Raw genomic sequence first — 24411 nt, forward strand, 5'->3', positions numbered from 1 at the left:
AGAGAGAGAGGCAGAGACACAGACAGAGGGAGAAGCAAGCTCCACGCAGGAAGCCCAATGTGGGACTCAATCCCAGGACCCCGGGATCATGCCCTGCGCCAAAGGCAGATGCTCAACTGCTAAGCCACCCAGGTGCCCCCCTAAACTATCTTTTTAAAGATTGTATTTATTTGTTTGACAGAGAGAGAGTGAACACAAGCAAGGGGAGCAGGAAAGGGAGAGGCAGGCGCCCTGCTGAGCAGGGAGCCCACACGGGCTTGATCCCAGGATGCTGGGATCATGACCTGAGCCAAAAGCAGACGCCTAACCAACTGAGTCACCCAGGCACTCCCGAAGATTAAACTATTTCTAATTGATAGGTTTTTAAAATTTTAAATCCTGTAAGCTAATTACATGATCCTGAAGTTAAAAATGAAGAACAATGTATACTCAGAGAAGTCTACCTCTTATCCCCATCCTTTCCACCCTGGTTGCTTTACTACCTGTAGATAAATCATTTTTCATTAGTATTTGGTTTATTCTTCCATTGTTATTTATATGTCTATTTATGAATAAATATATAATATATATACAAACATAGACATACATGTATATCACCCCTATATATGCGTCCTTTCTAATCCCACAAGGAAGCCTTGCAAGTCACTAGCGAAATATGGGAACATGTAATTCTCCTTTAGCAAAGGCAGGAAAAAATGGGGACCAACAGTTCAATTGATTGTTTTTCAGTCAATAAATTCATTAAGCATCTAGTATGTTCCAGGTATTGGTAAAGACCTAAAGAGGTGAAGGAACGAGATTCCTTCCTTCCTGGGTAGATATTTGGTAGAAAGGTGTTCCAGGCAAGGCGTACATGTGCAAAGCCCCTGAGGTAGGAGCATATTGTGCATGTGAGACCACCAAGGAGAGAGCCCATGTGGCTGGAACTGATTGAGGAAGAGGGAATGGAATGGACAATGAGCAGGGCAACAGGGCAACAGAGGCTGACCTGGTCAGACCTTTCAGGCTGTGGTATGGACTTTTGCCCTGAAGGAGTTAGAAACCTGTGAAAGAGGGACACCTGGGTGGCTCAGCAGTTGAGCATCTGCCTTCAGCCCAGGGCGTGATCCTGGAGACCCAGGATGGAGTCCCACATTGGGCTCCCTGAATGGAGCCTGCTTCTCTCTCTGCCTATGTCTCTGTCTCTGTCTCTGTCTCTCTCTCTCTCTCTCTCTCTCTCTCTGCGTCTCATGAATAAATACATAAAATCTTAAAAAAAAGAAAAGAAAGAAAAAATAAACCTGTGAAACTTTTAAGCAAAGGAGGGAGGTGCCATAGAACTTTCCAGCTGCTGTAGGGAAATAGACTTGGGGATAAGGATAGAAGCAGAGAGGTTGGTGACATCACTGTGATAGATGCTGGCAGCCAGACAGGAAGTGAAAGCAGGCTGCATTCTGCTGTGACAAGAAGTGAAAGCAGGATAGATTTGAGCATGATGCTGTCAGGACCTGCTCCCCAATCACATGTAGGATATTAATTAGGAGAGTGTGGATACCAATAAGGTTTCAGCCTATACCAGGGGAAGAACAGAAATGCTGGTGACCAGCACAGGCCAAGCTGTGAGAGGGGCTGGGAATGGGGGAAGCACCAGTGTTTGGTTTGGGGCCTATAAGATGTTCATCAGACTTTCAAGTGGAGTGTCAAGGAAGTAAGCCACTGTTTTAGTCTGGAGTTCAGGGAAGAGTCTGAGCTGAAATTATACACTTAGGGGTCATAGAAAGCAATAGTAAATCTGAAGAAATGAGGTGCTGAATAGAAGGAGGAGTAGAGAGGAGAGTGCTATTAGCAAGAACCTAGTGTGAAGAGCAACACAGTAGGGACAGATTGTGACTTCCTTTCCCAACTCTTTCCCTTTGGCTATCATGGGCTTCTTCTTTCATCAAAAATAGAAAATTATATTGTATGGCTGCATTGGTACAAATATTAATATAATCCAGATGGTATTATATTCATTTTTCACTTCTACCATTTTTGTGGACCCTTAAAGTTATCTTGGGCCCTGGATACTGTGCTTTCTGTGCCTGATAGAGAAATCAGGAATTGAAAGAAGATCAGAGGCCACACACACCAATGAGCTAGAACCTGACGAAGCTGAGGGGCAGGGCTCAGATCAGGTATGGACTTGTAAACTGAGTGAAGGATTTTATTCTTAAACCAACAGGGATGCCTGGGTGGCTCAACGGTTGAGCATCTGCCTTTGGCTTGAGGCGTGATCTCGATTCCCAGTATCAAGTCCCACATTGAGCTCCTTGCATATAGCCTGCTTCCTCCCCTCTGTCTGTGTCTCTGCCTCTCTTTCTGTGTCTCTCATGAATAAATAAATAAATAAAATCGTTAAAAAAAAAAAAAGAACCAACAGCGGAAAAGGTGCCAAGGATAGAGACTTGGTTAGTTGCTGCCCAAATTCCCCCACAAGGAGGGGTCTGCTGTTAGCCGTGAGCTCCTTCAGGAGCAAGTAAGGCCATGGTCCAAAGGCCTGAATGTTTGCACTTAACATGACACTCCTTTAATCAGCAGTCTCTGCCCTGGAGCTTATTGTTGGCAGCTCTATGATCTGACAGTACCTTCTGCCCTGTCCTGCTTCCTCCCTCTTTTATCCTTTTTCTCTTTTACCAGTGTTATTCCACAATAAACCATTGGAGGCAGGTAGAATAAGGAAGTGTTGGGAAATGGCAGGAGGAACAAAAATGGGGAAACTGAGTTTGATAACTCACAGAGTTTTTGGTGATTAAGCAACCTCTTGATACCCCTGTGGTTTCTCAGGGCCACAAGAATCCTGTTGCTGCACAAGCTCACAACATGCATACACACCAAGACCCATTTAATTTGCAAATGAGGGATCCCTGGGTGGTGCAGCGATTTGGCGCCTGCCTTTGGCCCAGGGCCAGATCCTGGAGACCCAGGATCGAATCCCACGTCGGGCTCCTGGTGCATGGAGCCTGCTTCTCCCTCTGCCTATGTCTTTGCCTCTTTCTCTCTCTCTCTCTGTGTGTGTGACTATCATAAATTTAAAAAATTTAAAAAAAAATTGCAAATGACCGAGAATGACCCCTCCACTGGGGGCGCTTGAGGACTCCTAGTAGATCTTGAATATCTATGGCGAGTCCCAAGAGAAAAATCAGACTGCGCCTGTGCATAGTCTAGCATGGAGCGTGTATAGCCAGCCATACAGACTTTTTAGAGGTCCCGCTTATTCCCAGAACTCTACATGAATTTTCCACCCCCTTAATAAAACTGCTTATAAAGATCAGATCCCCACATGTACCTAGTGACTCAGATCCTGTATCTGTGACTGCACTCCTCCCGCCCCTTCAGGTGTGTAATTTTGCTTTGCAATAAAGCACTTCTCTACTTCAGCAGACTCATCCTTGAATTTGTTCTATGCTAAAATCAAGAACCTGCGGGGATCCCTAGATGGCTCAGCGGTTTAGCGCCTGCCTTCGGCCCAGGGCGTGATCATGGAGTCCCGGGATTGAGTCCCACATCGGGCTCCCTGCCTGGAGCTTGCTTCTCTCTCTGCCTGTGTCTCTGTTTCCTTCTCTCTGTGTGTCTCTCATGAATAAATAAATAAAGTCTTAACAAAAAACAACAACAACAAAAGAACCTGCCACTGGCTGGTGGTTAAAGTCTGAGGCGTTGCAACTCCCCTAGTCTCTGGTATCATTTTTGCACTTTTATCTCTGTCTCAGTGTATGATCCTGAACTGCACCACCTTGAAAAGCAAAACAAAAAAGTGTTAAAGGAGGCAGAGGAGCTTCCACGTTAAAGTTCAGACACATCTGTGAGATCAATGGACTCCAGCATAAAAATGAATAAACAATATTAAGTGACTAGTCCCCCCCCCAAAACTGGGTATTAATGAATCGACATGCAAGAAATGTGCATTATTAAGGACATGCAAGTTAAATCAATGATGCGCTGCAATTTCTAGATTGGATATTGTGGTGCACAGAATTCTTAGAACTTTATACCATGATTAGTTTAGTTTGTATGGCAAAGGATGGGATTTTGAAGATGTAATTAAAGTTACAAATTTGTTGATTTAAGCTAATCAAAAGGGAGGTTAATTTGAATCAGCTGGACTTGGTCAGTCTGATTTTTTTTTAAGGTTTTTGTTTATTTGACAGAGAAAGAGCACAAACAGGGGAAGCAGCAAGCATAGGGAGAAGCAGGCTACCTGCTAACCAGGGAGAAATCCTAGGGTCATGGGATCTGACCTCAGCCTAAGACAAATGTTTGGGCAGCCCGGTGGCTCAGCGGTTTAGCGCTGCCTTCGGCCCAGGGCATGATCCTGGAGGCCCAAGATCGAGTCCTACGTCAGGTTCCCTGTATGGAGCCTGCTTCTCCCTCTGCCTGTGTCTCTGTCTCTCTCTCTCTGTGTCTCTCATGAATAAATAAATAAAATCTTTATTAAAACAAAAAAGGGCCGATGCTTAACCAACTGAGCCACCCATGCGCCCCAGTCTGAAGTCTTGAATAAGACTCTGTTGCTAGCTTGGAAGAGGCAAGCTGCTCTGAGCTCTACAGCTACAAGGAAATGTATTCAGTCACAATCTGAATGAGCTTGGGGGACGCCCGGGCGGCTCAGCTGTTGAGCGTCCTTCCTTTGACTCAGGACATGATCCTGGAGTTCTGGGATCAAGTCCTGCATCAGGCTCCTGCATGGAACGTGCTTCTCCTCCCTCTGCCTATGTCTCTGCCTCTATCTGTATCTCTCATGAATAAATAAATAAAATCTTAAACAAATGAATAAGCTTGGAAGTATACTCTTACCCCATTTGTGGATGAGAATGCAACGCACTGAAGACAGAGGACCCAGTTTAGCCATGCCAGACTCCTGAACTCATAGGAACTACGAGATAATAAATGCATGTTGTTTTACGGTGTTAAATTTATGGTAGATTATTACATAGCAAGAGAAACAATAGAGGCATGAAAGGGACTATGGGAACAAGTTACAGGTAAAAAACATTGTGTATCTGGAGCACTTTGTTGTTACATGGTTTTTCTCCTACAGAGCAGAACCAGGATATGGCCCACCCCATATACAAGCCAGACTTAAAATATAAGACCCTGGGGATGCCTGGATGGATCAGCGGTTGAGTGTCTCCCTTTGGCTCAGGGTGTGAATCCAGTCCTGGGGTCGAGTCCCACATCGGGCTCCCTGTGAGAAGCCTGCTTCTCCCTCTGTCTGTGTCTCTGCCTCTCTCTCTGTGTATCTCATGAATAAATAAATAAGATCTTAAAAAAAAACAAAAAAACAAAAACAGAAGACCCTGGCTCCCAAAAGCACCAATGAGTTGCCCGTGTTAACTACCAATATTGATCAATCAGGATGAGGTATTTTTTTTACCCCTTTCTGTCCTTAGCATATTGGACCTGAGTGGGAACCTTAGCGGGTGGAACTTTCTCTATATAAGCAGGGCCTCTCCATGGTTAGGAGGCGTGAGTTTATTCTTTTTAAGGTTTTATTAATTTATTCATGAGAGAGAGAGGCAGAGACATAGGCAGGGGGAGAAGCAGGCTCCATGCAGGGATCCCGACATGGGACTCGGTCCCGGGTCTCCAGGGTCATGCCCTGGGCCAAAGGCGGCACGTAAAACCACCGAGCCACACAGGCTGCCCGAGGAGTGAGTTTAATTCTTGCGTGTTAGTACTGTCTTTCCTCAGCTTGAGCTGTCACCCCCAATATAGCTTTGCCTTTACATTTGATTTGTGGTCCTGCCTCATTCTATTGTTGGTCCCAAGAATCTGACTCTGGAAACATCTGGTGGTGAGTGTACGTGGGAGAAGTATGAAGGGAGATTTCATAATAATATAAAATTACTTAAAATGTTCATATCATTCTGGCATCTAGGAATTCCGTTTCTAGAAATTCTTCTTAAAAAGGCCTTAGTAATTAAACAATAGTGAATCTGCATTGAGGGTTTAGTGTGTTTAGAACACACAGGTACTAGCAATACAGTCCTCACAGATCTCTCTAATTACTCCGATTTTCAAATGAGGAAGGTGAGTTTTATTTTTTTTAAAGACTTATTTATTCATGAGAGACACACAGAGAGAGAGGCAGAGACATAGGCAGAGGGAGAAGCAGGCTCCTCGCAGGGAGCCCGATGTGGGACTCGATTCTGGATCCCGGGATCACGCCCTGATCCGAAGGTCAATGCTCAACCGCTGAGCCACCCAGGTGTCCCTAAAGGTAAGTTTTGGAGAATTTAGAGAGTTGAGGTCTTTTTACATCACTTATGAAGCTAGAAAGCATATGTGTTAACCTGAGGCACAGGCCGTGCCTTTTTGAAACCATTCTTAATCCCATTCGATTATTTTCAAAATAAACCCAATGGTGTATATGTGTATAGTGATAAAATACCTGTTGTTAAACGTTTATTGTCTAATTTAGGGGCAGGGTTAGGTGTGTGTTCCCACAATCTTGCTAAGTTTTCTAAATAATTGAAAATGTTCTAAATAGGATGTTGAGGAAAAGTAAATCCAATAAATGCAGTATTTTCTAAGGTTCACATATCTTTGGCTGAGGGAGTTACCCCTCATTCGTTTCTAGACAAATTGTCTAAGCCATTGACTTTTCCTTGTATTAAAGAAAATATTCTGGTAAGAACACCTAGGGTGGCCAAAAGTAAACTTCAGTCACCAGATAAAGGTCCCTACTGCCCCTACAGGCTGGCTCAGAGCTCCGCGTATAGCCGTTGAGGATGAATCCAGTAGGAACTGCGGGGCTCGGTGCTTGAGGCTGAATTCCGCAGGTGATTTTTCTTTTCACCTGTGGGGTCACTTCAGAGCCCTGCGATCTGAATCCTTGACATCCAGGATCTGCTGTCGTCTCCCTTTCTCGCCAGGAGAGGGCGCCGCCGCCACAGCTAACGCGACTTGTAGAAGAAGGTGGTGCGCCGCCTCGCGCGACTTTCTGGGAGTTGTAGGCCGCTGGGAGAACACGCATGCGTGCTGGAGACCCGGAAGCGGGTACGCTGGCTCGGGAAGGGTGGGCGGTTGCCTTTCGAGTGGGGGTGACGGAGAACCCAGCGTTAACATTGCTGCTGCTGGTGAGGCAGCGTGATTAGCAGTCGGGCAGAGTCGGCGGCGGGGCAGCCGGGAGGACCCGGAGCGGGGTCGCAGGCGGCTCCAGTGGGGGCAGGTATCTGCTGCTGGCCATCACTGGGGATGGTCCCCCAGATCCACTGTACGGGCAGGGGCCTTTCTCCTCGTCCAACCCCATCTCCCAGCAAGACCTCCATCCTCTGGAGGAGGAGACCCACTGGTGGCAGACACCCTCTGGTCCCTGGATATCTGTCCATCTTTCTTCCTACACATACTGCACTACCCTCCCAAAGGGATAACTCAGATAGCTCAGGTCCCGAGAGTCCCGGGGATCCATTGACCTTGACGCTAAAGGACAAGTTCTGAGCCCCGCCCCACTCCCAAAGTACTGTGGTGAGCAGGGAGGGACTGGATTCGCAAAGGAAAAGGCAGATTCCAGTGCACCGCACCTATGAAATCCTGCCCTAACCACAAAGGAGGCTTTTTTCCCCCTTTTTTAAAAATTTAAAACCAATTAACATATGGTGTATTATTAGTGTCAGTGTATTATTTCTTTCTTCAGGTAGAGTTTAGTGATTAGGAAGTGATTACGGTTTTTTCAGACTCTGATTCTTCTCTCTGGAAGAAAACCTATGTCCTCTGGGGTCCCTGGCCTGGCTTCTGGGAGGCCTTTTCTCCATTCTGGAAGAGGGCATCACAAATATAAAATCAAAAAATAAAATATTGTGCAGCCCGGGTGGCTCAGCGGTTTAGCGCCGCCTTCCGCCCAGGGCCTGATCCTGGAGACCCAGGATCAAGTCCCATGTCTGCCTCTCTGTATGGAGCCTGCTTCTCCCTCTGCCTGTGTCTCGGCCCCCCGCCCCTCCTACCCCCCCCCCCCCCCCCCCCCCCCCGTCTCTCATGAATAAATAAAATCTTTAAAAAAATAAAAAATAAAATATTAACAGCGCTCCCAGATGCTCCCTTTCTGATTCATTCCAAGTCAATATTAGCTCTCCTCCGAAGGTTCACAAACACTATCCTGATTTCTGTTGCGGTGGATTCCTTTGGCCAGTTTTTGAACTTTGCATAAATGGAGTTCTGAAGTATGTATTCTTTTTTGCCTTTTGCTCAATACTATTTATAAAATTTATCCTTTTTTTGTATGTAAGTAGTGGTTTGTTTGGTCCAGTATTACACTGTATGAAAATGCCAAATTCTGTTCATTTTACTGTTGGTAGATTATTTTGGTTGATGATGTTTTAGGACTTTCATGAATATTAGTGATATGGACATTCTGGTATGTAGCTTTGGTTGCATATCAGGTAGACTCAAACACCATAGCAGAGTTTAAAACTGAGCTGACACTGGCAGGGGTGACTGGGTAGCTCAGTTGGTTAAGCCTCCCAATTTTGGCTCAGGTCATGATCTCAGAGTCCTGGGCTAAGAGTCCCAGGGTGGCCTTCCTGCTCCCTCTGTCACCACCACTCCACTCCTGCTCTCCCTGTCTCTCTCTTTCTCTCTCTCTCAAAACAACAACAACAACCCACCCTGAACTGACATTGGAACCACATCCACAAAAAGTGAGGCAGAACTTACAGTCTAAACCTAACTGGAGGGGGATCCCTGGGTGGCGCAGCGGTTTGGCGCCTGCCTTTGGCCCAGCGCGCAATCCTGGAGACCCAGGATCGAATCCCACATCAGGCTCCCGGTGCATGGAGCCTGCTTCTCCTTCTGCCTATGTCTCTGCCTCTCTCTCTCTGTGACTATCATAATTAAATTAAAAAAATTTTTTTTAAAATAAAATAAAATAAAAAATAAACCTAGCTGGAGGGCAGCCCGGGTGGCTCAGCGGTTTAGCGCCTGCCTTCGGCCCATGACGTGATCCTGGGAACACGGGATCGGTCCTGGTCCTGCCTCGGGCTCCCTGCATGGGGCCTGCTTCTCCCTCTGCCTGTGTCTCTGCCTCTCTGTGTGTGTGTCTCTCATGAATGAATAAAATCTTTAAAAAATAAAAAAAAAGCCTATCTGGGTTTATCACTGATAAAACAAAAATGCAACATTTTCCAACTGATTTTAAGAAATCCCAGAGTCCCATAATGTAATATTCAAAATTCCCAGGGCACAATCCAAATTATTTGCTATAAAGAGAACCAGGCAAATATGAACAATGATCAACACTTAAAGGAAAGGACCTGGATATAGCAATTACCAAAGACTTTATTTTTATTTTTTTAAGATTTTACTTATTTATTCATGAGAGACACAGAGAGAGAGAGCGACAGAGACATAGGCAGGGGGAGAAGCAGGCTCCATGCAGGGAGCCCAATGTGGGACTCAATTCCAGGACTCCAGGAACACGACCTAGGCATGAAGGCAGGCAACAAACTGCTGAGCCACCCAGGTGTCCCTACCAAAGACTTTAAAGCAGCTACTCTAACTCTGCTCCATGAGGTAGAGGTAAACAAATGAAATGGAAAGATAGACTTCTCAGTAGGGAATTTTTTTTTTTAATTTATTTATGATAGTCACAGAGAGAGAGAGAGAGGCAGAGACACAGGCAGAGGGAGAAGCAGGCTCCATGCACCGGGAGCCCGACGTGGGATTCGATCCCAGGTCTCCAGGATCGCACCCTGGGCCAAAGGCAGGCGCCAAACCGCTGCGCCACCCAGGGATCCCTCAGCAGGGAATTAAAACTGGAAGTTGAAATTAGACCATATGCAAATTTTGGAACTGAAAAATACCTAAAATAAAGAATTCACCAGATGGATGAGCTCAGGAGCAGAATAAAATAAGAGAAAATAATTAGTAACATTGAAGATCAGGTTGAAGAATAGGCAGAATGAAACGGTCAAAAATAATGAAAACAGCCTCAGTGACCTATAAGACAATATCAAAATGTCTAAAGTTGTGTCATTAAAGCATCAGGAGAAAGATTGGCTAAGAAAAAAATACTTGAAGAAATAATGGCTGCAAACTCCCCAAATTTGGTAAAAGGCACATATTTGCAAAATTAGAAAGTTCAAGTGATGAAGTTTTGGAATATAGGTGAGGTTTGGTGGGGTGAGGTCCGGAATCAATGACCAAGAAAGAATTCTTGAGGTGTCTTTGGTGCAAAATGGTGGTTTTATTAAAACATGGGGACAGGACCCGTGGGCAGGAAGAGCTGCTGCCCCAGGCCTGTAAGGGGTGGCTGATTATATACCTGGGAGTTGGGAGGGGTTTGAGAATAGTTGGAAGTTTTCTGGAGGAACATCACACAAACCCCATAATAGAGGGTTGGGGAAGGAGGGTGCAGAATGTCAGTTTGTGTTTTGTCCTAGCTAGCCTTCTGCACCCCATTAGAACCACTAAAAAAACGCAAAGATGTATAGCTAAAATGCCAATAGATAAATAAGATGCAATGCTACAGAATATTCAAATAATCCAGAGAAGGCAGGAAAGGGGAAACAAAGGAACAAATCATGGAAGAGAAAAAAAAAAAAAAAAAAAACAAATCATGGAAGAGACCAACAGAAAACAAATAGTAATATTGTAGGCCTTAAATTCAACCTTATCAATAATTACATTAAAAGTGAATGATGTAGGGGTGCCTGGCTGGCTGTCTATAGAGCATGTGACTCTTGATCTCAGTGATGAGGGAACAGAGGACTCGCTGAGGGACAAAGCACATTGACAAGTCCTTGAAACAGGGAGAGTGACATTCCTCTACAGACTCAACTACCTCAAAGTTCATACTTTGCTGAGGGCAGAAGGCAATCTTAGCACAACCCCCAGGATCCTGTCAGTCTACTTTAACTTATAAAAATTCCTTTAGAAATTTCCTTTATCTCTAAACCTCCAAGATACGTGTTGGCAGTCATCCTCCAAGCACAATGGCCCACTGATATACATCTGAAGGGTCTCATGACTCAGGTTTTATTAGATGGTAATAAGTGACCTTTTCCCAACAATAGCCAGCCCCCTCAAGGTCCTGAAAACCTTGCTTCCAAAATTCCTTAGAAAGTACACTATCCTCAAACCCCTCCTAACTCCCAGGTGTATAATCAGCCACCCCTCACAGGTCCAGGGCAGCGGCTCTTCCTGCCCATGGGTCCTGTTCCCGGGCTTTAATACAGCCACCGTTTTGCACCAAAGACGTCTCAAGAATTCTTTCTTGGTCATCCGCTCTAGACCTCACCGATATTCCAAAACTTAATCAGACATTACATAAAGATATGAAATTTATGAAGAAGATATAACTATCCTAAATATGTATGCACCTGACAATAGAACTCCAAAATAAATGAAGCAAAAACTAGTAGAATTTAAAGAAAACTAGATCCATAATTATAGTTGGAGACTTTAATACTCTCTTCTCTGGCAGCCCCGGTGGCACAGCGGTTTAGTGCTGCCTGCAGCCCAGGGTTTGATCCTGGGGACCCTGGATCAAGTCCCACGTTGGGCTCCCTGCGTGGATCCTGCTTCTCCCTCTGCCTGTGCCTGTGCCTCTCTCTGCGTGTCTCTATGAATAAACAAATAAAATAATTAAAAAAAAATACTCTTTTCTCTGTAGTTAATAGAATAAGTAGTTGGAGATTGATAAGGGTATAGAGGACTCAAACAACACTGCCCACAAACTTCACCTTTCTCTCTGTGTCTCTCATGAATAAATAAATCTTTAAAAAACACAATATAGTCAAGAAAGATTTATTATTATTTTTTAAAATATTATATTTATTTATTCATATGAGAGAGAGAGAGAGAGAGAGAGAGAGAGAGAGAGAGGCAGAGACATAGACAGAGGGAGAAGCAAGCCCGATGTAGGACTCAATGCTGGGACTCCAGGATCATGCCCTGGGCTAAAGGTAGATGCTTAACCTCTGAGCCACCCAGATATCCCAAGAAAGAATTATTAAGATGTTTTCTGGTGCAACTTAGTAAGTTTGTTTAAGTAGCACAGGGACAGGATTTATGGGAAGATCTGTACTTTTGCTGTGTGAAGCTTGGTTATATGCATAGTGATCAAGAGGGAGGGGATGTGCATTCAATATTAGATCATAAATGTCTTCTTTTAATTTCTGCTCATAAACTACTTTTGCAAGGTTTCTCAATGCTTATCAATCAGTTCAGTATTAACTATTGGTGTGATGTACAGGCAGTCACGAGACTATTTAGGAATGTAGCAACCATCACTTATTTGATCCTTATTGGAACTATGCAGGCTATAGGTCAACATTTTTCTGCTTCCATCCCTCATCAGGACTAGAGTTTTGGTCTAAAGGTGAACATTTTTCTGCTTCCATCCCTCATCAGGACTAGAGTTTTTTTTTTTTTTCTAAATTTTTATTTTAGAAGTAATTTTAATCTTACAAATGTTAATAAACAAAATTCAACCAAGTAGATTTGAACTCTGATTAACTTTATTAAAGGATCCATAAAATGGGCAGCATCCCATCTAATAAGTAGAGAGGAGCTCCAGAAAAAAGGATTATTGCAAGTGAGGTCACCTTCATTTGGGATCAAAAGGGTCTTACTATATCTTACTAGGTGGATTCCCCTTCCTCTGAGGGATGAAGAGGGCCCAAGTGACAGATTACCTTTTTGGTACTGACCAGAAAATTCCTAACAACAGGTTAGGACTACATGTCTGAGGGAGACAGAGAGTGCAGTTAATTTAGGTATTAAGTCCCGGTTTGGTGATGTGGCCTGAGTAATACAATTTTTGGCCTGTGGTTTTCTTTTTCTTTTTTAAAAAGGTTTTATTGTTAAGTAGTCTCTATACACAGCGGGGCTCAAACTCACAAACTCGAGATCAAGAGTTACATCCTCCATCCACTGAGCCAGCCTGGCACCCCTATGGTTTTCTTAACATAGAAAAGCTGGAAAAATAATAGACTTCTGTAGACCTTTCACCAGTTTCCACTAATGTTACCATTTTAGGTAACCATGATATAGTTAGCAAAACAAGGAAATTACCAGGGTGCTTGGATGGCTTTAGTCAGAAAATCATGCAACTCTTGATCTTGGGGTTTTGAGTTCTAGCCCCAAGTTGGGTGTAGAGATTACTTAAAAAAAAAAAAAAAAAACTAGGAAACTACCATTGGTTCACTGTTAACGACTGAAGTACAGACTTTACTTGAATTATTGTTTCCAAATGTCCAGTTTTGTTCCAAGATCCCACATTGCATTTATTTGTGGTGTCTCAGTCTTCTCTAATGTGTGACAATTCCTTCGTCTTTCCTTGTCTTTCATGACTTTGACACTTTAGCAGGATACTGGTCAGTTATTTTCTATAATGTTTGTCTGTTTCCCATGATTAGATTGAGATGGTGCATTTTTGACAAGAATTCCAGAAAAGTGATGGTGAGGATGGTGCCTGCTAGGTTTCTCCACTATCAAGCTACTGTTTTCCCCTTTATAATTAAAAAACATATTTGAGACATTCTTTGAGAATCATCTCATCATCCCTTCCCAGGCTCTGCTGGAGGATCCCAACCTAGTAACCTGGGCCTTAAACGCTGCCTGGTCTACTTTGGGGGTCACATCATCTTCCCCAAAGTTAATGATGGATGATGGACGTATGAGTATTATTGTTATTGGAATCATTTTATACACATACATACATAAAATTGACAAGTATTTCTTTTCAGAGCGTGTTTCCTAACTGCTTATTACTGATTTTTACGTTTTCCATAATGGATTCACTGATTTTTACTAATAATCTATCTAAAATCCTTACTTAGCTGTCCTTTTTTTTTTTTTTTTTTTTTTTTTTTTAAGATTAAGAGAGAGAGAGAGAGAGAGAGAGAGAGGCTCCACGCAGGGAGCCCTATGCGGGACTCGATCCTGGGACTCCAATATCACGTCCCTGGCCCAAGTCAGGCGCTCCGCCGCTGAGCCACCTAGGGATCCCCTAGCTGTCCTATTAATTCAAAATTGTGTACCTTGTTTCAACTAAGTTATTATATTGTCAACGAATAACGAGGTGTAAATATCTTAAATTTTACGTATTTTTCACAGAAATAATAAATTATGGTATAGAATAATACCATATTTATTTATACCATAAATACATTTATACCATAATACCATATTTAAAATAATTCTAAAGCTATTTAAAATAATTCAATATGATATAAATAAAAATGAGGCTGTACAATGATGGCGTCGGATTAAAACCAAAGGAGAAAAATTCCTCGTGAGTCCGTATTGATATCAATAAATAATTGGGTGGATAAAGGGGGAATAGAGACAGCTCTTCCGGGCAACGTCCTCCGTCGACCCGCGCAGGTGACGTCAAGGCAAAGTGAGATGTGGACGCAGGACGTGGACGTCTGAGGCTGGAACCCGCTCCAACCCCCGCCCAGACAGAGGGGCTACACCGCCGCTCAGCCCCAAAAGTCGGGGAACGTCGGACCTGCCTGCACGGTCCGCGGCGGGGCGGAGCCCACAGGGACGCACACATCCGGGGCCCGGCGCGCGCGCACGCGCACCCGCTGCAAATGGCCGCCGCCTCTAGTCTAATCGCCTGCCCGCGAGAGGTGAGTGCCGCCGTGTCCTACGGACCCTGGAGCCTCAGTTTCCCTCAGGACGGTGATGTGTGTGTGTAGATGGGTATGTGGAGCGCGGAAGGGGTCAGCCGGATGATGGTGCGGCGTGGACGGTGCGTCCGCGGGCGGATTTCATGAGAGGAGTGGGCGCGTCCGGCTCTCAGGGGCGCCGGTCGGCCCGGGGCACAGCTGCCTTAGCGACCCAGGACGTAGCACCCCCCTTGGACATAGACGCTCCCCGCGAGTGAGGAAGCCTCAGCTCCGTCCTTCGCGCCGCTTGGGGGTTCCGCGCTCGTGTCCGGCTGGTCGTTCCACTGGGACTATTTTGCTCCGGTCTTCTAGGTCCCCGGCCCTGCCGCTGGGGTGAATTCCGGGTCCACAGCTATTCTGCCGAATAGTAATGGACCGCTGTCGGTGGGTCTCAGACTAGAGTGGCCGCGTGGCGCCGGGAAACTGCCATTTCCCACAGGTGGTAAGACCCCGCAGGTGGCAGATCCCTCGTTCTTCCCTCCACCTGCTAGCTGTAAAATCAACTATTTTCCCACCTGTTTTTTTAGTGGCCGTTTCATTTTTCTGGTATAGTGGTTCTTTTTTTTTCAATTCCTCTCCTGCTAATAGTTTATGGAAAAAGTTTTCGTACATCTAGGGGAGGCAATACTTCTGCGACCTTAAGTCTGCCCGCTAACATTTGCTATACATGCTGCCTCATATATTTTCCTTCATCCTTTCAACCATACGTTAATCTTTTGGGGGGAACATTTAAGGAAGTTCCAGGTATTACGAAGCTCCCCCCTCAAACATCTCATTATTGCCCTTTGAAAAAATTTTTTTAAAGATTTTATTTATTCATGAGAGACAGAGGCAGAGACCTAGGCAGAGGGAAAAGCAGGGCTGCGCATGGAGCCTGATGCGGTACTCCATCCCAGGCGTCCTGCTTTTTGAAATTTTTGAGGCAAAATTGACACAGTGAAATGGGGAAATGCATAGATCTTCACTGTACCACTGGGAGAGTTTTTACAGGTACAACCCAATTCTTTATCAAAATTACCATCACCCCAGAAAAGTTTGTTATCCTTTGCCAATAAAAAAAAAAGTTGGGGGGGGGGTGTCTGGGTGGCTCAGTCCATTTAAGCCACCAATTCTTGATTTGGGTCAGGTCATGATTTCAGGGTCCTGCTCATAGCCAGAAGAAAGCACCCAGGCTTTCTAGTTAGCTTGCCTACATGTGGAGCAGTAGGAGAAGGGGGAGGCTTGAAAACTAGTAGCAGTCATTCATCCAAATGGAGTCACACTTTATCACATTGGTAGTCAGGTGGGTGACTTTATTAGGACAGAGCTAAAGTTGGGAAACTATTTTTGTTAAAGAATGCATCACTTAAACAAGTAAACGTTATCATAGGTGGTCCATAGAGATGGCAGGAACCATGTGGATGGGGTTGGACAACTGAGGTCTGGTGCCACTGATGTCAAACATCCAGGCATCCAGCTCAAGTGAGCCCTCTGCCAGGTGGTCCAAACTGGCGATAAAGCCCTTCAGAGGTCAGTGCCTGGGAATAGAATTCTATATAAGTTTGGCACATCCCTATAAAACTGTTAACTTCTTTTGTGAATTTTTAAGGTATCAGAAACATTCTAGGTGGTGTCTAAACTAGTGGTTCTGATCCCAGCCGACTCAACACTTTTTTTTTTTTTTTTTAAGATTTGTTTATTCATTTTAGAGAGAGCATGAGCAGGAGGGGCAAAGGGAAAGAGAATCTCAAGCAAACTCCATGCATTGAGCTCGGAGCCCCAAGTAGGGCTGGTCTCATGACCCTGAGGTCATGACCTGAGTTGAAACTAAGAATCAGATAATTAACCCGCTGTGACACACAGGTGCCTCACCTCCTTACTTTTGTTTTTAAAACAGCTTTTTTGAGATACAATTCATATAGTATACAATTTATCCTTTAAGATATACAATTCAGTGTTTTTTTAGTATACTCCCTAGGTTGTGTATCTATCACTGCTATCAATTTAAAAATGTTTTCATCATCCCCCAAAACAAAATCTATACGCATTAGCAGTCACTCCTTATGTCTTTTATCCCTCCAAGCCTTAGGCAATCATTAGTCTACTTTTTGTCTCTACGCATTTGCCTTCTAGATATTTCATATAAATGGCATATACAATCCTTTTTGGGGGATTGTCTTTGACTTAGCATAATGTTTTCAAGGTTTGTTGTATAGTAGAGTAGCATCTATCAGTATCTAGCTCATTTTTATGGATGAAAAATGTTTCATTGTAAGGATATACCTCATTTTGTTTATCAGTTCATCAGTAGATGGACATTTGAGTTGCTTCCACTTTTTGTATATTATGAATAATGCTTCTGTAGACACTCATGTGTGGGGTGTTTTTTCTTTTTTGTTTTTTTTTTTTTTGATGGACCTATGTTTTCATTTCTCTTGGATAAATAACTCCCTAGGAGTAGAACCGACTATAGCCATCCTTCTGGATGTGAAGTGGTATCTCTTTCTTTTTTTTTTTTTTTTTAAGATTGTATTTATTTATTCATAAGAGACAGACAGAGAGAGAGAGAGAGAGAGAGAGAGAGAGGGGCAGGCAGAGAGGCAGAGTCATAGACAGAGGGAGAACCAGGCTCCATGCAGGGAGCCCAATGTGGGACTCAATCCCAGGACTCCAGGATCATGCCCTGAGCCGAAGGCAGATGCTTAACCGCTGAGCCAGCCTGGCGTCCCATGAAGTGGTATCTCAATGCGGTATTGATAGGCATTTCCCTAGTAATTAATGGTGTTGTGCATCTTTTCATTGTGCTTATTTTTGTCCATTTGTATATCTTTTTTTGGAGAACTATCAATTCAGATCCTTTGCCCCTTTATTAAGTGAGTTACTGATCTTTTAAGTATTTTTTAAGGGTTTTATTTATTTGAAGAAAGAGCAGGAGCAGAGGGGAGAGGCAGAGGAAGAAGAGAAGCAGGTTCTCCACTGAGCAGGAAGCCCAATGGGGCTCTATCCCAGGGACCTGGAATCAGGACCTGAGCTAAATGCAGGCATTCAAACGACTGAACCACTCAGGCACCCCTTGATCTTTTTAAATTATTTTTTTTTTAAACTTATTTATTCATGAGAGACATATATATATAGAGAGAGGCAGAGACACAGGAGGAGGGAGAAGCAGGCTCCATGCTGGGAACCCGATGCGGGACTCGACCCCAGGACCACGCCCTGGGCCAAAGGCAGGCGCCAAACCCCTAAGCCACCCAGGGATCCCCTATCTTTTTTAATTATTGAGTTGATTTATTTATTCTTGGTACTTGTGCCTTAATCAGATATATGATTTGCAAGTATTTGATCCTATTCTGTGGAGTTTTCCTTATTTATTTATTTATTTATTTATTTAATTGTATTATCTTTTTAAAGATTTTATTTATTTATTCATAGACACAGAGAGAGAGGTAGAGACACAGGCAGAGGAAGAGAAGCAGGCTTCATGCAGGGAGCCCGATGCGGGACTCGATCCTAGGTCTCCAGGATCACACCCCAGGCTGCAGGCGGCGCCAAACCGCTGTGCCACCAGGGCTGCCCTAATTTTTATTTTTTTAAAGATTCATTTATTCATGAAAGACACACAGAGGCAGAGACACAGGTAGAGGGAGAAGCAGGCTCCCCACAGGGAACCCGATGTGGGACTCCATCCCGAGATCATGACCTGAGCCAAAGGCAGACGCTCAATCTCTGAGCCGCCCAGGCATCCCACTGTGGAGTTTTTTAAAAGTTTTACTTATTTAAATAATGTCTACACCCCACATGGGGCTTGAACTCCTGATCCTGAGATTAAGAGTTGCATGCTTGGGATCCCTGGGTGGCGCAACGGTTTGGCGCCTGCCTTTGGCCCGGGGCGCGATCCTGGAGACCCGGGATCGAATCCTACGTCGGGCTCCCGGTGCATGGAGCCTGCTTCTCCCTCTGCCTGTGTCTCTGCCTCTCTCTCTCTCACTGTGTGCCTATCATAAATAATAAATAAAATTAAAAAAAAAATGAGTTGCATGCTTTTCCAACTGAGCCAGCCAGGAGCCTCTCTGAGGGTTGAGTTATTGTTTTTTCCTTTTTCACTTTCCTATTGAAATTCTTTGAAGCACAAATGTTTTAATTTTGATTAGTCAATTTTATCTACTTTTTTTTGGTCACTTGTACTTTTGTGTTGTACCCATTTGTGAAAATCTGTACTTGTTTTTCTTTTAAGAATTTTATGATTTCAGGGATCCCTGGGTGGCGCAGCGGTTTGGCGCCTGCCTTTGGCCCAGGGCGCGATCCTGGAGACCCGGGATCGAATCCCACATCGGGCTCCCGGTGCATGGAGCCTGCTTCTCCCTCTGCCTGTGTCTCTGCCTCTCTCTCTCTCTCTGTGACTATCATAAAAAAAAATAAAATAAATAAAAAATATAAAAATAAAAAAAAAGAAAAAAAAAAGAATTTTATGATTTCAGAGATGCCGGGTGGCTCAGCGGTTTAGCGTTTGCCTTTGCCTCAGGGTGTGATCCTAGAGTTCCGGGATTGAGTCCCACATTGGGCTCCCTGCATGGAGCCTGCTTCTTACTCTGCCTATGTCTCTGCCTCTCTCTCTGTCTCTCATGAATAAATAAATAAAATCTATATATATAAAAAAAAAGAATTTTATGATTTCAGCTTTCATATTTAGGCCTGTGATCTATTTTGAGTTAATTTTTGTGTAATGCTCACTTTTTGCAGTGTGTCTTTTGCCATCCTGGAGTAGCTATTAAAGGAATTTTAAGATAATGTTATATATCCATGTAATTTTAAAGTACTAAAGTCTTATGTGCATATAAAGAATCAATAAAAGTATTTATTTCTGGATTTAAATGCTTGGGTACAATGCCTTAGAAGATATAGGAAGCAGTCCAGTGCTGATGGTTTGAATTATAGGATAGTAAGAAGTTACTGTCTTCAGTGAAACTGAATGAGGTGAGGTATGGGTGGATGCTTTTGGAACAATGAGTGCTGGGGAAGTGGACACAGACCAGGTGTATTAAGTAGAAAGGAGAGAAAGTATTTTGGTGGAAGCAGGTTTTAAGTACTTATGCAGTAAGGCAACCCAGGCTGTTTAGATGAGCTGGGACATAGTCATAGGGAAAGGATCAGTCACCCCTTGTGGTATGACCTGGAACAACATCAGGGCAATTTATTACAGAAAACAGTTCTTCAGATCTGACATCTCAGCCCATGCTGGGGTAACATGTAAAAATAGCCTTGGAGACCACCTTCTTAGATGGCCATAGGGAAGAGAAGGACAGACTGGGGAAAATTGGTAATACTGGGGCTTCAGACAAGTAGTATGGTGAACATCTGAGGACAGGATCAGAAGAATAGTGGGGGAGAAATAGGGAACCCCCAAAATATGTGAATGGCATCAAGGTGAATTTTTTACAGCATAAATTTTGTATTGTACTTCTAAAAGCGGTAGTACATAAGTAAGAAGGACGGAAATAATCTGAGATATTTTATTTTACTTATTTATTTTTTTAAAGGTTTTATTTATGTATTTGAGAGAGCATGAGCATGGTGAGGGGCAGAGGGAGAAGCAGACTTCCTGCTGAGCAGGGAGCCTGATGCAGGGCTCAGTCCTGGGACTCCATCTAAGAACTCCAAGATCATGACCCAAGCCAAAGGCAGACACTTAACTAAGTGAGCCGACCAAGTGCCCCTTGTGTTTGTTTTTTTAAGTTTTATTTATGTATGTATTATTTTTAAGTTTTATGTATGTATTTATTTAAATACATATTTACATATATACTTAAGTAATCTCTACACCCAGTGTGGGGCTTAAAGTCACAAACCCAAAATCAAGCAAGAGTCATATGCTTTTCTGACTGAGCCAGCAAGTGCTGCAATCTGAGTTTTTTTTTTTTTTTTTTAAGATTTTATTTATTTATTCACGAGAGACAGAGAGAGAGAGAGAGAGGCAGAGACACAGACAGAGGGAGAAGCAGGCTCCATGCAGGGAGCCCAACGTGGGTGGGACTTGATCCCAGGTCTCCAGGATCACACCCTGGGCCAAAGGCAGAGGCAGCACTAAACCACTGAGCCACCGGGGCTGCCATAATCTGAGATGTTTTTAAAACAACCTTAATTAATAAAATTCAATGTGATACCTTTGTTAAATTCCCTAATATTATTTCCTCCAAAGTCTCACTATGGCCCTCAGGCACTCATTGACTGAAGATATAGTTGGAATGACCAGTTTTTGTGAAGGAGATGCAAAATAGGGAATGAATCCATAAATCCAGGGCAGTATCCTGATTTCTTTTTAGCTTTCTCTCCCTTTCTCTCTTTTTTAAGATTTATTTATTTATTCATGAGAGACACAGAAAGAGAGAGAGAGAGGCAGAGACATAGGCAGAGGGAGAAGCAGTCTCCTTTCAGGGAGCCCAATGTGGGACTTGATCATGGATCCTGGGATCACACCCTGCGCCGAAGGCAGATGCTCAACCTCTGAGCCACCCAGGCATCCCTCTTTTTAGCTTTCTTCTAAATGAAGGCACCTTTTCCTTAATGTCTTGTAACACATAAAGTATTACTCTGTTCTGAGATACCCCAAGTAGTATGATGCAGGGACTTTGGTCCATGGGGTGGTCAAGCATCATGTGGTGGTCCTGAGCATGGAAGCAAATTTATATCCCCAGCACAGGCCCATCAGATGCCAGCATTCTCCGCTGCCTGCATCTTTGTGACAACCTAACACCTCCACAGATTTCCACATGCTCTGAGGAAGTACTACCAAGGTCAAGAGCTCTGGTTCAGGCTGGAAGAGACTTGTCCCCTTCTAGGGGACACATCTATGCTTAGCATCACTGGCATCATTCTTGAAGGTGTAAATTTACTTATTATAGGTTTATTGAGGTATAACTCATAATACCATACGATTCATTCAAAGTGGTTTTTAGGGGATCCCTGGGTGGCGCAGCGGTTTGGCGCCTGCCTTTGGCCCAGGGCGCGATCCTGGAGGCCTGGGATCGAGTCCCACGTCGGGCTCCTGGTGCATGGAGCCTGCTTCTCCCTCTGCCTGTGTCTCTGCCTCTCTCTCTCTCTGTGTGTGTGACTATCATAAATAAATTTAAAAAAAAATTAAAAAAAAACAACAAAGTGGTTTTTAGTATATTTACAAAGCTGTGTAACCATCATTACTGTGTAATTCCAAAATGTTTTCATTAGGCCAACAAGAAACCCCATACCCATTAGTAATCATTCCATCTTTTTTCCCAGTTGCTGGCAACCGCTAATTTCTGTCTGTATGGAATTGCCAGTTCTGGACATTTCATATAAGTGAGATCATATAATACGTAGTCTTTTGGGTGAGAGTTCTTCAACTGAGCACAATGTTTTTAAGGTTCATCTATGTTGTTGTAGGATGTATTAGTGATTCATTCCTTTTTGTGGCTGAAGAATATCTCATTGTGTGGATTTCTGCATTTTGTTTGTTTAGCTGTTCCTCAGTTGAAGGACATTTATCTGAATTTCCACTTTTTGTTTGTCATGAATAGTGCTACTGTGAACTTGTAATTCAAATACAAGTTTATGTGTGGACTTATGTTTGCATTTTTCTTGAATAGATATCTAGGAATAGAGTTGCTGGGTCATGTAACTCTATGCTTAACTTTTTGAATTTTTATTTTATTTTATTTATTCATGAGAGACCCCTAAGCTACCAGGTGTCCCTATGTTTAACTTTTTAAAATTACTTTTTAAGGGATCCCTGAGTGGCTCAGCGGTTGAGCACCTGCCTTTGGCCCAGGGCATGATCTTGGAGTCCCGGGATATCGAGTCCCACATCGGGCTCCCTGCATGGAGCCTGCTTCTCCCTCTACCTGTGTCTCTGGCCTCTCTCTCTCGTCTCTCATGAATAAATAAAATCTTTTTTAAAAAATTACTTTTTAATTACTTATTTTAGAGAAAGGGGTTGGAGAGAAGAGGAAGGAACTGGAAAGGGAGAGAATCCTAAGCAGATCCATGTGGAGCCAGATGAGGGGCTTGATCCCATGACCCTGAGATCATGACCTGAGCTGAAACCAAGAGTCACTTGCTCAACTGACTGAGCCAGCCAGACGCCCCATTATTGTCTTTTTTTTTTTTTTAATGTGGCCACACTCCTGGGTATGAAGTGGTATCTCACTATGGTTTTGATTAGCATTTCCCTAATGACAGTGAAGTTGAGTATCTTTTCATGTGCTTTTTGTCCATCTGTATCTTTTCTGTGGATAAATGTCTCCTCACATCCGTTGCCTGTTTTTAAAATTTGGTTTGGGGATCCCTGGGTGGCGCAGCAGTTTGGCGCCTGCCTTTGGCCCAGGGCGCAATCCTGGAGATCCAGGATTGAATCCCACGTTGGGCTCCCGGTGCATGGAGCCTGCTGCTTCTCCCTCTGCCTATGTCTCTGCCTCTCTCTCTCTCTCTCTCTGTGTGTGTGTGTGTGTGTGTGACTATCATAAATAAATGAAAATAAAAAAAATTAAAAAAAAAATAAAATAAAATTTGGTTTGTTTTGTTAATTGAGTTGTAAGAGTTTTTTTATATCTTCTACATATAAGTTCTTTATTAGATGTATGCTTTGTAAATATTTTCTCCCATTGGTGGGTTGTCATTTCACTTTCTTAGTGGTGTCTCTTATTGCAATAAAGAAAATGTCTATTATAAATTGACTAGATATTCCCTTTACTCCTCAAGGCCCATTCTCCATATCCCCGAGACAGTCATGATCACAGCTTTGGTAAGTGTCTTGTTGGGGCATTACTTCCAGAATATTTCTGTGCCTAAAAAATTTCCCCAAGTGGTATTATATACACACACACACACACGTATGTGCCTGCCTGTCTCTCTGTGTCTCTCATGTATGTATACCTATATACACATATATACGTATATATGTGTATGTGTGTATATATATGTGTATATATATATGTCTGACTCCTTTCTTTTTTTTTAAATTTTTTTATTTATTTATGATAGTCACAGAGAGAGAGAGAGAGAGGCAGAGACACGGCAGAGGGAGAAGCAGCAGGCTCCATGCACCAGGAGCCCGACGTGGGATTCGATCCCGGGTCTCCAGGATTGCGCCCTGGGCCAAAGGCAGGCGCCAAACCGCTGTGCCACCCAGGGATCCCTGACTCATTTCTTTTAAGTTCACACATACATCCTTCCCCTACAGACCTAAAGGAAGGTGCTCTCTATCTCTGATGTTCACAGTATAACCACAGGCCATCCAGGCCCCAGTGTACTCCAAAGGCCCAGTACGGGAAACATGCAGTGTGGTAGCAGGGCAGCCTCAGGAGGCCTTTTCTGTAGGTGAGGAACTAACTCATAACATTCAGGATATCTTGGGACCTGGTCCTCCAGACCAACTAGCCCGACTCCACATCACTGTTGAATGCTGTGGTGTAGCAGGCTTCTGGGATGTTGGTCTTGGCTTCAAAGTGAACAAATATGATGTTTTTGCATTGGGTATGATGTTTACCTTGATTCCTTACGTCCCTGATTGTTAAGAATGTTCATCAAGAGTTGGAGCTTTCCTTTTTGAATTTATTGATAGAGTTAAAGGGGTCTACTACCTGAATCTGAGAGCATTTTGATGAGTCTGGATGAGATTTCCTCAAATTAACTTTCTTACTTTACTGAGATAGGATATAGGGGATTGTTTTCTATTTCTTTCTGAAAATATAGGGAGTTGAGTCAGTAGACATTCTAATGTTTCACAGTCCTTACATTCTTAGGATAAATCCAATGTTGCCATTTTGGT

The 24411-nt window shown here is 43.5% G+C and overlaps 1 protein-coding gene across 1 annotated transcript in view; it reads left to right on the forward strand.

Annotated features, from left to right (window-relative positions):
• ZNF329 (zinc finger protein 329) overlaps positions 1-24411 on the forward strand; it is a 50286-nt gene that overhangs the window by 18099 nt on the left and 7776 nt on the right. Inside the window, 1 exon segment of the mRNA XM_041743021.1 lies at positions 14344-14594. The gene's annotated coding sequence lies outside the window, so the exon portion shown is untranslated.

The sequence above is a fragment of the Vulpes lagopus genome, chromosome 2 (genome assembly GCF_018345385.1).
Source record: "Vulpes lagopus strain Blue_001 chromosome 2, ASM1834538v1, whole genome shotgun sequence".
Lineage (NCBI taxonomy): Eukaryota > Metazoa > Chordata > Mammalia > Carnivora > Canidae > Vulpes > Vulpes lagopus.